The sequence below is a fragment of the Tasmannia lanceolata genome, unplaced genomic scaffold (assembly GCF_043159265.1).
Source record: "Tasmannia lanceolata isolate RefF3 unplaced genomic scaffold, GAP_Taslan_0.1 ptg000003l, whole genome shotgun sequence".
In the NCBI taxonomy this organism is placed as follows: domain Eukaryota; kingdom Viridiplantae; phylum Streptophyta; class Magnoliopsida; order Canellales; family Winteraceae; genus Tasmannia; species Tasmannia lanceolata.
This window is the reverse complement of record NW_027518680.1, coordinates 14,604,536-14,620,910: the sequence shown is the minus strand read 5'-3', so window position 1 is coordinate 14,620,910 and position 16,375 is coordinate 14,604,536.

Genomic DNA, 16,375 nt, shown 5'->3' with positions numbered 1-16,375 from the left:
AAACAACCCAATTTTATTTTAGGTTGAGTTAGGTATCTTGACTATGTACAGGAGGCCGACAACGTGACATGTATATTTCTCATGTATAGGAGACTGATATCAGGCCGACTATGGTTTGATAAAGGAGACAAACTATAATTATGGAAAGACACTATCCTAATCTAACCCAACCAACCAATATAGCCTAATCAAATCAAATCTTCTAGTATTTTAGAGTAATCACTCTAACATGTAATTACTCAAAATGTCATTAAGCAACCCTAAAATGTAGAAGTCAACGAATGTTAAATGCACTCTGGTGATGTGCAGCCAATGGGAGAGCCCTTTCATCTCATTTTTTTGCAAGGGTTCCCTTCAGTTTAGCATTCAACTTCCATCATTTATATTTGTTTTTGGGTGATATATAGTTGAGGAATTATTCTACACTGGTAAAAAAGGGTGCAAATGGGTCAATATCTTGTTAGTACACAGATTGGCCCAAGACTAACCCTATGTCTGAGATGCGGAGTAAAGGACTAGAAAATGGTTGTTTTGTCATTACACAGAAATTATACATCGCTACTGTTTTGAAATAGAAGGTGAACATATACAAAATTTGTTGTCTTATCAGCGTTAATGGACCGTGCACACGACCAAATTGACCCATGATTACCCTTGGCTATGTAGGGAAGGACTAGAACATGAATGTTTTGGCATCATACAAGGGTACTACGTTGAAATTGCAAGTAAAAATATAAAATAGCAGGATAACAATATTGCTTGTATGCCTTGGGCCAACCCGAACACAATCGTACCCTACCCGATTTGGAAAATCGGGTTAGTCAGATTAGGTTAAAGTGAAGTGATTTAGGGGCGAGTTGGGTTAGGGTGATCCCTCCTTAGGTTGGGTCAGGTTAGGGTTGAAGTAATGCTACATCGGGTTGGCTTTAATAGGACCTATAGCTGCCACAGTTGCAGCCCTAGTTCTGTAACTCCAAAGGAGAAAAGCTCAAGGACCAAGACAATGTGAGGCCGGCCTCATGTTCTACAAGATCATTGGCCTCCCCGTGGATGTAGGCATCTTGGACGAACCACGTAAAATCTCGGTATTGTCTTGTGGCTTGTGTTTATTTTTACTTTTCCATTTATTTGTGCATGATCGTATTGGATTTGCCTGCCGGATTTTCTCAACAAGTAGTATCAAAGCTCAGGTTGGAGTAATAGTTGAGGCTGGTTTGAGCGATTGGATTTTCTCAACAAGTAGTATCAAAGCTCAGGTTGGAGTAATCGTTGAGGCTGGTTTGAGCAATCGTGAGTAACATATACAGAGCTCCTTAGAGAGGAATATAATAAATAAATAAAAACTAGGGGTACAACTCTGGTCGGCGGGCGGTGTTTTCCAAAACCCTACCCTACCCTACTCCAGAATTTTCTCGGGTTAGGTCTAATTTTTTATTGGAAAACCCGAGATTCTTAAACCCGACCCTACCCAGGATAGTTACTAGGGTCAGGTCGGGTCTGGTCTGGTTTTCATTTTTTAGCCCAACATACTAACTAATTTTAAGGATTGTAGAAAAAAAAATCCTCACACCAAAAAGCTCATGTTATGTCATCGAGTCTATAAATTTAAGGACACTATATTTTCATATAATAGACATGATCTCAATGAGAACAATTGTATAAATATATTGGAAAATAATTTTCTATGTTATTCAAGAGATATTTAAGAAAGTCCCAGTACACACATACGAGTCAAATGGGGTTTTGGATTTTTTTATTTCTTTAAACCCGGCCCTACCCAAGATATAGTTGGGTTTTCCAATTTAAAACCCAAACCTATCCAAGGCCCATGATTTCTAAACCCGACCCATGTTATTTTCGGGTCGGGTCTAGTTGCAGCCCTAGAAAAATCTCTAACTCCGCTCTAGTAACTCCCGCACGAGCAAGGCCAACCGCCTCACGGTTTCCCGACCTACCGACGTGATTGCAGCGAACCAAATGAACTTGGACCCGATCCAATATCTCATGAACCAAATTTGCTGTTCACCATTGATATGACTTCGTGCCTAGAACCGCCTCCAACTTTTCTATGTTTCATGCATTCTGTCATTCTCAGTGGACATCTGAGATGGTCGGAGACAAAAGTACCCAGTAACTTTGGCTTTTAGTTTTTACACATGTGATAGGAAAATTATAGCTCAGAGCAATAGCCTGGTCAATGACATGTCGTTGTTCTAAAAACAGGGATTTATAAATGCATTTCCCTGTTTTGATAATGACACTCCACACTTATCAAATACTTTTCTCTTTGGCTGTTGATTGTTTTTTGGTGACGAACAATCTTTGTCAGCTAAAACATCATCTCAATAATTTGTCTTTTTATTTCAAAAATTCAAAATTTTACCAAATAATATAAGGGCCTGTTTGGATACCTCCCATTTTGTATTTGGATTTGGAATTGAGTTCATGTAGAGAGAGACAGAATGTAGAGGGAGACAGAGAGGGTAGGGGGTCCTTCCTAGTGGAGGGGAGAGGTTGAGGAGCAAAGAGGGTGAAGGAAACTGCCACATCTGTGGATTTTCAATTTCTTATTTCCACAGCAAATCTAGAAATCTGATTTTTTTCACTATCAGCTGTTGAATTAGAAATCTATGAATTTCATCCGATCCAAATTACAATGCAAAAAGGGCTGCAAATGTGAGAAATCCAAATCAAAATCTTCTCGGCATCCAAACAGGCCCTAAATTCTAGGAGATTTATGTGGTCCGTGTGAAGTCCAGTGTTTTTCAAAAAGTACTATAGGGTTCACTTCATAGGATGATCCAAACCGTTCATTTGTTGGGACAAAATGTAAATAGACTGCCTCGTAGATCATTTCCTTAGGATGATCCCCTCCAATCTGTTGAGGGACTGCACATTATAGAAACATCTATAAATATGAGGTTTAGGATAATTCTACGGAGATGATCTATAGGTTACGTATAGCTATTTACGTTGTGGCCCAAGAAATGAATTCTTTGGATCATCCTGTGAAGTAGGCCCTACAGTACTTTTTGAAAAATACTAGACATCACACGGCCACATTGTAATACAATGAGGCATGCCCACTATTACATAGTAGGCCCCGCCTTTGGTTGATACCACCCGATAGATCCTATGTCTGACCTACGATAGCCCAAAAATCACGCCAATTGGATAATCTTAATATTTATTAACATGTATTTTTTGTTGTTGAATGCAGAATATCCAATAACATGTACTTTTTGTTAGGGCTGCAACTTGGGTCGGGTTTTATCCGACCCACATTGACCCGACCCGAAAATAGCTTGGGTTGGGTTCATGTTTCTCGGGTTTCGGGTCGAGCCGGGTCTACGATCCAAAAGCCCGCATGAATCTCGGGTCGAGCCGGGTTTGAAGGGGCCCGACCCGACCCGAGTTACTTAAGTTATAGTATGTATTTTTTTTTTCTAAAACTTTGTTACTTTAAAAGTGAAAACTTAAAAGTAAAACTCACGCACACACGCAATCACAGGGACTCTTTCCATCTTCTGTTCGTTTCCACGCTTTAGCTCTAGGGTTTCAAGTTTCAACTAAATAGTTAATGCACTAAATAATTTGTTGTTTATCTCATATGAGTATAATCATTTTCATTTGGTATAATGCATCAATTTATTCTCTTTGGACTAGTTATTAGTTAATGCACTAAAGAGTTTGCCATGCTTGAGTTTTTCTACTTCTATGAGTTAGTTGCCTTGCCAAACAAGAGTTTTCCTTGAAAAATTGCGTCAACGTAAAAAAACCCGACCCGAGATATTTCTCGAGTAGGGTTGGGTTCTTCAAAACCCGACCCGAGTTGCTGCCCTATTTTTTGTCGTTGAATGTGGACCGTTGCCTACAAGCAATTTTTGATTGTTTATAATCACCAACTAAAAATACATTTAAGGGAAAGTTCCTCGAAAATTGTGTTATCTTGGAGAAACGACTTCAGAATGGTACAATTTTGATATTTCTCATCAAAATGGCATCGTACGATCAAAGTTTTTAATTTTGGTTTCGGAGTGCGTTTCGGTCCTCACCGAAACTGAAATGTCAGCCGAAATTTCAAAATTTTGGACGGAATTTCTCGAAATCAAATAACGTAATATTTTATTGCCTACAAAACTTCGGCGAAATGCTTGAAATTTCGATCGAAATTTTGTAACTTTCAAGTTTACCCAATTTCGGTTTCGATTGAGACCGAAACCCAAAATTTCGGATTTCGGTCGAAATTTAAAACCTTGCGTATGATAAAAAGGACCAAAATGCCCTCTTCTTTTCTTTAATTTTTGATGTTTTTCATCTCCACCACCTCCGGTGACCGTCGCTGCAACTTGAAAGAAGAGGAAGAGGAAGAGGAAGAGTAGGAAGATCGAAGGAAAGAAGAATCGGCGCTGGAAAAATGGAAGACATCGGAAAAAAGGAAAAGAAGGGGAAGAAGAAGATGAAAACAACAGAATCGACACCGGAAAAAATGAAAAAAGAGAGAGAGAAAGAAGAAGTAGAAGACGAAGGAGGGAGATTTGGGGTCATGTCGATGAGATTTAGGTTCGACTGGGTCAATTTGGGTTTGACCAGGTGAAGTTGGGTTCGACTTGGATAATTTTTGTTGAACCTAAATTGACCCAATTAAACTGTAATTGACCTAGTCATATGCAAATCTCACTGACACAATCCCAAATGTCCCTTCTTCTTCTTCTTCTTCCGCTTTTTTTTGGTCAATTTTTTTAGTGTTGATTCTTGGTTTGTTCCTTCTTCATCTTTCTCCTCTTTCTAGTTGCAACAATTAAAGAAGAGAACGAAGGGTGTATTTTGGTCCTTTTTATCATACGATGCCATTTTGACGAGAAATGTCAAAATGGTTCCATTCCGAAGTTGTTTCTCCAAGATAACACAATTTTTTGGGAAGTTTCCTGACATTTAATTGGGTGTTAGGATATGATTATCCGATTACCATTAACTTTATGCCATTAGATATCCAATTGACGACATTTCAGATGAACGGCCTGGATTAATCAGTAATACTTGCCGTTTCTAATTGTATTACAATTAGGCTGCACCCTATTGAAGGATTCTCGCATACACCAAATTTATCTAGATTGCTGACGCCTTGATCGTTTTGGTTTTGATAATTGATTTTAAGTCCAGAGCTTATTATCCAAAATTCAAAATCCAAAGACCCTGGTGGTTTTGGATTTTGAGTCCAAAACTTATTATTGCACTCAAAATAAACATATCTGTAGTGGTTAACCTTAGGACACTTCTTGTCGCTCTTCTTAACTTTCTTCGTAAATGAGATAGCAGTGTTAAGTAGGTATTACAGTCTTAAACCTCTCGTTTTCTTTTTTCTTTTTTTGATGACATAGGGTATCCCCACCCCAATTTAGGGCAGGACTAATCCCTATGGATAAACCTCTCATTTTCTTAGACTTACAGTATAATCAGTTCGATCATCTTGCACTTCTGTTAATGCATATTATAGTTAATCTTTCTGCGTATTATAGTTAATCTTAAAAGGATCACATTGCATAGGAAGAGAAGACACAATGAAGTAAACTAGCAAATATTCAAATATTGCTATATCCTTCCCTTTCAGCTAAGAGACCAAATCATTCATTTTCACGATGTGCTCGCAAACACCACTGTTGCCATCATATTTAGAAACATTTTGACCATCAGGGTAATGACAAATGCCTTGAAAGTTCTTCTTAACTAATCTCCAACCGCTTCTATAAACTCTGTTGTATTCTCCAAGGTATGATTCATTGTATGCCAATTGTTATTGATCTTTTCATGATCGTGAGACTCGTGGGATTTGACTTCACTTACTTCTCATAAGTGATTTTCTGCTCTAGTAATCTAGATCCATGTAACCTAGTACAACTCAAATTTGTTCATTTTACTTTCCTAATTTTGTTCCACTTAAGCTTCAATGGATGAAATATATTTAATAATTATTGAAGGATTCAATGTTGAAAATTTACAAACACATACTTATCAAAGTCAAAATCTACATGATACAAATATAATTAGGGATATAAGCATAAAACTAACTATAGAGGTATGCAATTAAACTATTCAATAATAATTAAAATGCCCATATATTTTGGGCAAAAAATCTAATATATCATTATCACCGTTTCATTCGGCTGAGTTGCTAATAAACTTATTAATTTCCTTGTTATTAAGAAAATTAGATCAACTACAAGCTTAATATATTATTAAAGAAAACTATTAGTTTTGGAGAAAAATAAACCCTATGCCATTTGTTAAAATAGAAAAGATTAAATAACGCCATTTCCAATAGCTTAAGCAGTTGGAGTAACTGGTTGTTTCACTTGGTATCAGAGCAATTTTCCTGGCTTCAAAACTCCTAGATGTTAAAAAATCCACATGTAATGGCGAACCCAAAATAAGAGCCACATGTGCCACGTGTAGGCCAAAGAGGGCCACACATGAGGAGGGGTGTTAAAGTAGAAAAGGTTTTATAACACCATCTCCAATAGCTTAAGAATTTGGAGTAATTGGTTGTTTCACACCATTTTGCTTGGATCAACTAAATTTACTACATCTAAAAATTCGAGACGACAACCTTTCCTTGAACTGATTAATGGCCTAAAAATAATGTAACAGTGTGATTTTATTCAGAAAGCGTTATGTAAAATTAACTTGAAATCACCAATAGATCTTCACAAAAATAGGAAGCATCATATCTCACTTTTTTTCATTTTTACTCTACACCCCTTGTAAACTGGTCCCTCCACGATGACAATCTCAATAGCAATAAGCAACACTGGAAAACTTCTAACATTTTTCAAAAAGGATAAAATATTTTCAACCCTTTTCCATTATTTCAATCATTTCTAGGAACTGACAAACAAATAGGAGTGGAAATGTTGGAAAAGAATGTGGAAATATCATTTCCCTTGTACCTAAAGACAATAGAGAGGAAGCTTCTCCTTCCACTCAAAACATGCAACACTTTTTACCCACCTCGATTCATTCCTTTAATCATGACCCAAAAAAGTCATCTTCAAGGAGACCCACTAAACCCTAATTATAGGATTAAGAACCCTAATTATAGGATAAGCAACCTAAAGGGAAGGTACCACATGCCTTTATAGAAATATAATTAAGTTTATACAATCAATGTTCTCTTCTTTGGACAAAACACCTTCTTCTTAAAGGGAACTCATTGAAGCCATCTGCTTGCAACTAGCATAAACGAGTAAACAAAATAAATAAATAATGGGCAATGGTTCCCCATATGATTATACACTGAAACTTGGTGTATATGCGATGTCTATGCTTGCCAATTGATCTTTAGACTTTCAATTCCGGGGCCGTAACCACAGGATCACATCATCACATTGGTTGAATGGTCCAAACTGTCGAACCAATTGACAAAAGAAATTAAAATTGTTGGGCTTAATCCTTTTCACAACAAATATGATTGGCAATAATTCGGCAAAACTAATCACACGACGGCCAATTTTGACTTTCAACTTTCTTATTTGCAATTCCTATTAGCTTTCCACTCTATTGGGTGGGTAGTTGGGATTGAACCTCCGACCTTGAAGTTGAAGAATAAAGCCTGGCGGCCCTGGCCCATTAAGGTAGAGGCCCAATTCCTCTAGCTCTCCACTTTTGAGTCTCAACTTCCCACCTCCCATATATATTAGGATTTGAGGAGGATTTGAATGATTTTTTTAAAATGCAACTAATAATGGAGATAGGAAACATAAGCCCACTGATGGGGTAAAAGTAGCAACCCAGTGGTAGGCCGCCACATGGCCAAGGGTACCCAGGTAATTCCACTAGATGAGTGTAGACTTTAGAAAAGATAATACCCAATCAGATGCCACCACCTGTCTGAGGTAATCGTGTAATTGCACAAGAAGGAAATTACCAATAACCCCAAGGTGGCCTAAAACTATATCGCAGGTAAAGGCTCAAAGGTACAGTGCACAAATCCCAAAATTTACTATTCTTACTTATCTTTCCTTATGTGTTGCTGGTCCACTGACTTAAGCATCGGAGCGCTTTCTCGAAGAATCATCTCCGAGTTGGTCTTCTAATTGTTTGTTTGTGCGTGCAGGCTGAAGTCTGCCTTCTTTGTACCTAGCTCATCAAAATCCAGATTTTGCAACACCCACAAACTGAATTAGCTTATCCCTAATGAACTGGGTTCGTATAAAAGATTCGAACCCACAAATTGCGAACCCAAATTGAACCAAGCAAATCGATGAACCAGGTAATGTAAGTGTTTGCAACTAAATCTCAACTTTTATGCTGCATGGGGACCATTTGGGTGCAACTCAACTTGGGTCGATTTTTTAGAATTTTAGTTGAGGTTTTACCCTTAAATTGGGTCGGGTTAAGGTTGATTCCAATTCATTTTTTTAGCAAAAGCTTAACCCGACCAGACCCAAATTGCACCCCTAAGGACCACTCCTAATGAATAATTCCTTTAAATATTAATCCACTTTAAAGAAAAAGCCACCTTCTATGGGTATTGCTAACAATTGAAGGGAGAAGAAAAATTAAGGAAAAGCATAAAGTAGCTTTGTGTATTGATGAACCTTAATTTAAACTAAATTAGCAAGGCTTACAAGTATAGCAATCATTAGTGTACTAATGATGAATGCATTATCAATGAAAGCGTGGGTTAAACAAAGGAAACTGGACTAATGCAAAGACGAGGGAATGTGAGAAAAAGGGGAAAAGAAGCAAAGCAGAAGAGCTTTTTGAATAAAAGAGTGCAGATAATGAAACAAACCCTAGACTTAGGTGGGTCCCACCATGAAGCAAGAGCATGTATCTTCACTGAAATTCTGTTTCCTCCTTTTTGCAAAACTTGGCAAAAGTCACCTTAACCGAAGGCCACGCAAAACTCCCCCCATAAGGAGGAAGAAATGCTTAAGGCATGAGAGAGAGAAAGAGAGAGACGTTTGGTTAGGCACAAGTCTCATTCTTTGTTTGTTTGCTACTACTTTGCTTCTTTGCTGGCTCGGGAGAAGCTCAAATGTCTTCAAATATGAAAAAAAAAATGGTTCTGTCGTTATTATATGTTTACTGATATTGGCACTACCATGTTTTGATAATTGCACGTTTTTTATAATTGTACTAACTGATCTTGTCTTTTCTTATTAATTTACTTATGGGTTTTTTTTTGGAAATTGTGATGACATTTGACAGCTGATTAAATAGTAAAAGACAAGCTAGATTAGTGCAATTATCAAAACATTGCAGTGCATATATCAATAGCCTATTATATTTCTGCCTATAATTGAAAAGAGAAAACAGAGAAAAGGAATTTGTACCAATAGAGATGGAGTAAACGCGTTTCTTAAAATCTACGTTTCTCTGTGTAAAATATCTTGGCCTGCTGATAGTGTTGGATATATTATAAAATCCTAGACGGGGCCCACATTAGTTGGGTTTTAAAACAAAAGGCAACAGACAGATAGCCACCCTTGGATCAATGCTGATGATCAAAATTTTGAGACCCACATGGGGACATGTATGTGCAATCGAGACCGTTGATCTTGTAGAACTTCACCAGGTAACCCACGCGGCCTTCGTCCCATGCCGAACAGAGAAGCTATGCTCAACATTAGACCTTCATTTTCTTCTTTCTAATAATGGTTCATTTACAGGGATACGGTGAGAACACCTTGATCGGATGATCCTAGCCTTTGATCCGACCAAGATCAGATGGGTTGCATCGTGATGTTCTACACGGTGAATGGTCTCGATTTTACATACATGCCTCCCTTGGGGAACCGAAAATTCCTTGTTTCTATTAAATTCCGACCGTGACCTTGTGCCCTCTAGTCGTTCTCTTATTCTTATAATTCAATTGTATACACACGTTTCTTTATTATAATTTTGTTTTACAGCCAAGAGTTTTGATTTTGAGGGAAAGCCTTCCTGTTTTTTCTTTTGTTTTAGAAACTTGTCCCTACCTCTTAATTTTCCTCCTATGACTATGTCACACTATCAATGCCTTTGACTGCAGCATTACTTGGCATATAACAATCACTACCAACCCTAGACCCTAGACCCTATGTCTAATTGTCTATTTCTACTGTACGTAAACAAACCACACGTATTATGCACGAATATAATTTGGGATTTGCTAGGGACTTTTGGAGGAAGGCATTTCGTCTCCCGTTGTTGCATTAGAGACCAGTCACACAGGCTCACTTTTCAGCAGATTTTGTCTTATTCATTTATTCATAAAAAGTGGCTGCTCTCTAGCAACGGCCAGCCGCAAAATGCCTCTCTCCTAAAGTCCCTAGCAAATCCCATATTATTTATACGAGAAAAACACAGACTTTGCTATATTTATGTCTAGAATCTTATCCTATGCATGGAAGAAGGTTGGGGGATTTGTGGAATTTGAATCACCGACTGGTCGATTGCCAAATTTGCAATGAAACTTCCTATGACTCTCAGACATGTTTGGCACATCACGACTGCGTGATGTTCCCGCATTTAATCTTACAACTAAATTTCATCAAAAAATAGTTTTTGCGTGGAAGAAGAGTTGAAAAGATCTTGTCTTATTCTTTTTTTTCTCCTTCACTCTTCTCTTTCTCTCTCTCTCTATACAAAACTCTATATTAGTAAAGACACCCCTACATCTTCTACTAATCTCTGAGAAGATTGCCGTGCAAGCAAACACTATTTACCACTCTTTCACTACTCTTCTATACATATTTCATGCTTGTCTATTACCTTTTGACTTCTTTCACTAATCTCTCAGCTACCTTTGAGCAACCAAATAGAAGAGTGCATTTGGGTTGCCCGAATTAAGTGTTGAAATCGGCATCCACTTTTGATTCTACCCAAATTTAACGCTTGGTTCAAAAATTGAAGAGAATCAAGGGCCAAAAATCACACCGAGGTTGAATCAAAGAGGAAAATTTCTCACCGCAAGATGTGGTATTTTGATTCTGCCTTAAATCAGAGTGAAATTTTTAATAAATTTGTTTATCTCTTTTAAATTTAACTTTTTTCTATTCCCTTTACAGGAGGAGTATCAGAATAGTAATAGAAATACGTTTCCGATTCTAATTTGTGATTCCGATAATCCAAATGCAGGCCCTTATAAGGGATCTATAGAGGGTTTTGGGGGCAGTAATTTTCTAGCCTTTTGGGAGCCCCCACCCCCCCCCCCCCCCCCCCCCCCCACACACACACACACACATGCGCGCGCGCACATACAAGACAAACGTTATTTGTTAAGTTTTAAGGCAAAGAAAAATGTTAAAAGGAGGTTAATTTATCCTCAACCAGTGAACCCTTCTCACATAAACCCCTTTTTTTCTTTTTCTTTTCTTCCCTTTCTTTTTTTTTGGTGTGGGGGTTCCCTATTTTTGTAATGTGAAATTGAAAGTTTACTTAAATTAAGTATAACTTCTATATTAAAATTAGGGTTTTGAGAATAGGGATTTGCTAGCATCAATTGCCAAAGGCATTTTGCAGATGCTCTTCGCATTTCAGAGCAGCAACAGAGGTCACTTTTCAGCTGATTTGTCATCATTCACGAGGTGGCTGCCCTGACATGTGACAAAACATCTTCTAAATGCCTTCTGCGATGGACCCTAGCAAGTCCCAAGTCCAATATCTTTCAAAAAAGTAGTGGGGCCAAATTCATAGGATGATCCAAACCGTTCATTTGTTGGGTCACAACTGTACCCCCAAAATCATCTCCACAGGATCCGATCTATTGAGGTTTCCATAATGTGCAGCCGCTATATCCATAGGAGGGTTAGGATCATCTTATGGGAATAATATGCAGGGTACAACGGGGCCCAACAAATGAACGGTTTGCATCATCCTATGAAGTGTGGACCCCACTGTACTTTTTAAAAAATACTAGACTTTATAGCCACACCATATAAAATCTCGCATGCATAGATCGGTCTCATCAAGGAGAAATGATAAATTAATAATCGTTCATTGAGCAAAACTCAGCCAATCTAGACGGCTAGCAAGGGTCATTGCAATTGGGGGCCACATTTTTTTTTTATGTACAGTTCAATCAGGTTGGGTCCACTAGATGAACAAGTCTCACCGTGGTATTATAGTTCCGCGGGTACAATTATCATAACCGAGGACTACAATTATCCAAATAATAAGAAAAGTGATAAAGAGAACTGATATTGGCACCACCATATTTTGATAATGACACTGCTCACTTTGCTAATAAGGCCTCTAATACTGGCTCTACCATGCTTTGATAATTGTACCAACGGATCTTGTCCTCTATGAAATAGCTGTCAAAGGTTATTACCGTCCCAAAAAGCTCTCATAAACAACCTCCAAAAGAAAAGACAATCTAAATCTGTGCAATTATCAAAGCATGGTAGTGCCAATATCAGTTGCTTGCTAATAAATAGAAGATTAATAATGGAAATGATATATTTCTCCTCGTTTTTTACTTGGGACAGTCCTTCTAGTGTAAATGAGTAGTCATAACCATGGTTCTAAATTTCCGGTGGAGACCGACACCGAAACTACTAAAAACCGAAACGGTCATTTATTTCGGCTGAAAAATAGAAATTTCGACTTTTTCCGAAATTTGACCTAAAAAATTTGTTTTTTTTAAATTAATTTAATATTTCACCGAAATTTCGTCTGAAATTACCGAAATTTAATATTGAATAAAATATTAATTTCGACTTTTTACCAGATTTCGACCGAAATTTCAAATTTCGGTCCAAATTTAGAAAATTCAGGGTCCGAAACCGGTACGGAAACCGAAATTTTAAAGCTACTCATAACTCATAAATAGAGTAGAGGAGGCTGGCCCAGTGGCCCTAGTAAATTAAGAGGTGAATATATCACTTCCCGAGTAATAATAATAAAAATAGTTAAAGGTCGAGCATATTGGGTGGAACATATTAAGCATAAATTAAAGGTCGAGCAGGTTATTTGGTCGGGGAAGGATTAGGACAGGAGCCACACGCTGCCCAGCGCACGTTAGCTATGAGCAGGCCCCCACCGAAGAAAGTCTTACTAGTGTTACACGTGTCGGTGGGCGGTTGGCTAGTTAAAATTGGTTAGCCTCAGAGTTAAATTAACCAGGGTTAAAAGAGGGTGTCTTGTCGGACTCGGCGACTTTCTTCGACATCAATGTCAAAAGATCGGGAACGAGGAGGAGTCTTGTTTGGGAAATAAGGGGACATAAGATAAGGGAGAAATAGAAAAATGACCATTACGCCCTCGTTCTTCTTAAGCAAAGAGTGGAAGAATTCTCATTTTTGCCTCGTGGGGAATGCGAGTGGATGAGAAATGTGAAAACAACCAATTACTCAAAAGCTTGAATGGTTAGAGTTTGTGTTATTTAATCATTTGTACTTAAACCTTCCCCTCACGTGTGGCCCATTTTGTTTTGGTGTTGGTAGCACATGTGGCCCCTCCTTTCAAAAAGTGACCCGACCTTTCACCCGGACCCGCAGGTTCACCTGGTGGACCTGCACGTAATTTACGGATCTGGATCACTAAATTATTGACCCTTTTAAATTTGACCCGGCCCGTATGGGTTCTATCAAAATTGGGCAGGCCGGGCGCTCGTAAAAACCCAAATGATAGAGATTTTATATGGTGTAAGCCCTTGTAGTCCCATATTTTTTAGAAGGTACTTACGAACCGCATCATAGGATGATCTAAACCGTCTATATGATGGAACACAATGTAAATAGGTTGTGCCCCAAAAATCATTTCCATAGGATGATCGTAGCCCTCCGATCTATAGAGGTTTCCAAATTAATAATATGCAATTCCTCCGTAGATCAGAGGGCTAGGATCATCCTATGGAAATGATTTTTTGGGCACTACCTATTTACATTATGGCCCATCACATGGACGGTTTGGATCATCCATATGTTACCCGGTTCATTAGTTGGCTTGGTTCTGGTTTGGATTAGTCGTTTATAGCTCACAACCTATACAAATTTGGGCCGTTGTGGATTTGATTCACTTCTATTAGCTATTTTAGTACATCTTCCTCTTTGGTTTTATTTAAAAACTCATTCAAATCCCTGAATATATGAGAGGTGAGAAATATGCACTCAAAAGGGGAAGGCAAGAGTTGGAAGTATGGAAGTCAAAGTCTAAATTAGGCATCAAATCACATATGTTTTATGTCAGTTAGTGATATGTTTAGGGTGATGATATTTTCACCCCACTGCATGACTTGCACGCTCCCCTTAAAACGTGATTTGACATAAAGTTGCCCACTTTTAACGTCAAATCAGGCTATAAGGGGAGCGTGCATGTAATGCAGGGGTGAAAATATCATCTCCCTATGTTTATATTGATTTGCCATTACTTGGTTTATTAGCATATCATAAACAAAATTGCACCTACCGATTTGCCATACTATAGCATTGAGTGAAACAGGTAACCTAAGATTAGAAAATCTTGATCCTTTGACCTACAATCTACTTATCTACAATCTACATAAAGTTGCCCACTTTTCACATCAAATCAGGCTATAAGGGAAGTGTGCATGTAATGCCGGGGGGGGGGGGGGGGGGGGGGGGGGGGCTGAAAATATCATCTCCCTATGTTTATATTGATTTGCCATTACTTGGTTTATTAGCATATCCTAAACAAAATTGCACCTACAGATTTGCCATACTATAACATTGAGTGAAACAAGGTAACCTAAGGTTAGAAAATCTTGATCCTTTTACCTACAATCTACTTATCTACAAGATTATAGCGAGGAAGAATTGATCCATATGCTTCAAAAATGGAAAATCATTAAAAAAAAGTGTCCTTGAATTGGGCTCAAAACTCTTGTTGAAATATCCGAGCAGGCGTAGATCTATAGAAGTTGTTATACAAAATAGTTTGCACTTGAAATCCAAAGGATTTTTTTGAGTTACCAGACCATTTATTTAGCTTTTGCTTTGTTGTTTTTGTGTGAACTCAAGTCTTTCTTAGTCTTGTAACTCCCTGCACCTTTTTAATTTGATTTTATTAACGTAAAGAAGTTTGGTTATTGATATTGGCACTACCATGTTTTATTAATTGCACAAACTCAGCTTGTCTTTTCTGTTTTAATGGGTTTCTGAGAGCTATTTGAAAACATGTGTTTAAATATTAGAAGACAAGATGAGTTAAGTGCAATTATCAAAACATGGTACTGCCAATATCAATATCCGAATTATCAAATCAATACATGTTTGAGGTCTAAGCAAATGCACGTGGTGGCTCATTAATATAGGGCGATGATATTTTCACCCCCCCTTCATTAACATTAAAACGTGATTTGACGTCAAAAAGCGTTAAAGTTGCCCACTTTTCACGTCAAATCATGTTATAAGGGGAGCGCATGCGTAATGTTGGGGGAGTGAAAATATTATCTCCCTTAATATAATGTGTTTTGTTCTTAATATTAGAGACCCTCCCTCATTATTAATTTTTAGATATGTATCAACTTGGATCAATGAAATTCCAATCATCTCATACTTTAGACCAATCAATTAGCACGACATTTGCTAAATGGCCAATCAACAAGGGGCCCACAATTTACAAATTACGGATTAACCTTCACATGTTCCATCACTCTGCATGTAGTTTTAGGCATGGTTTTAAATTTCGATATCGGTAAAATTTTGGTCTGGCCGAAACTAAATTTTGGCTGAAATTCGGTAGAAAGTTCCGAAATTTCAATTTTTTTGGGCTGAAATTTTTGCCGAAATTACCCAAATTTTTGTAATTTCGGATAGAAATAAAAAAGGGCATTTTTAAAAAAAATTTGGTAAATTTCAAGAATTTAGGTTTTGTTACGTTTCGGTTTCGGACTTGACCGAAATACAAAATTTTGGATTTTGGCGGAAATTTAAAACCATGGTTTTAGGATGTTTGTTCTTAGGGCAACTTCAAAATGTGTACATTGAATAAAGGAGTGCGAATTTTATATCCCTTCTTCACATCATAAAGGCTCACATAAATATTAGGGAAAAATACACTTAGACCCCCTGTGGTTTCTCACACATTCAACTTGACCCCAAAAGTTTAAAAAGTTACAAGTAGACCCCCTGTGGTTTCAAAACGTGACAAGTACACCCCCTCCGTCAACTGTCCGTCAGGTTAACTTCACAGAAAGACTAAAACTAACCATGGTTAATATTTTGAGGACATAAATACCCTCATTTGTAGAGGGATTAGGGTTACACCATTTCTCACCGCCGCCATCGCCCCTCCAGCCACCGCCCTTCATCACCACCTTCGGCCACCTCCGCCGTCACCTCCACCACAGACAATCGAACCCCACCCCACGGCTATATCAAACCCACATTTCAAGAAAAAAACTTTGATAAAAACAAAAAATAAA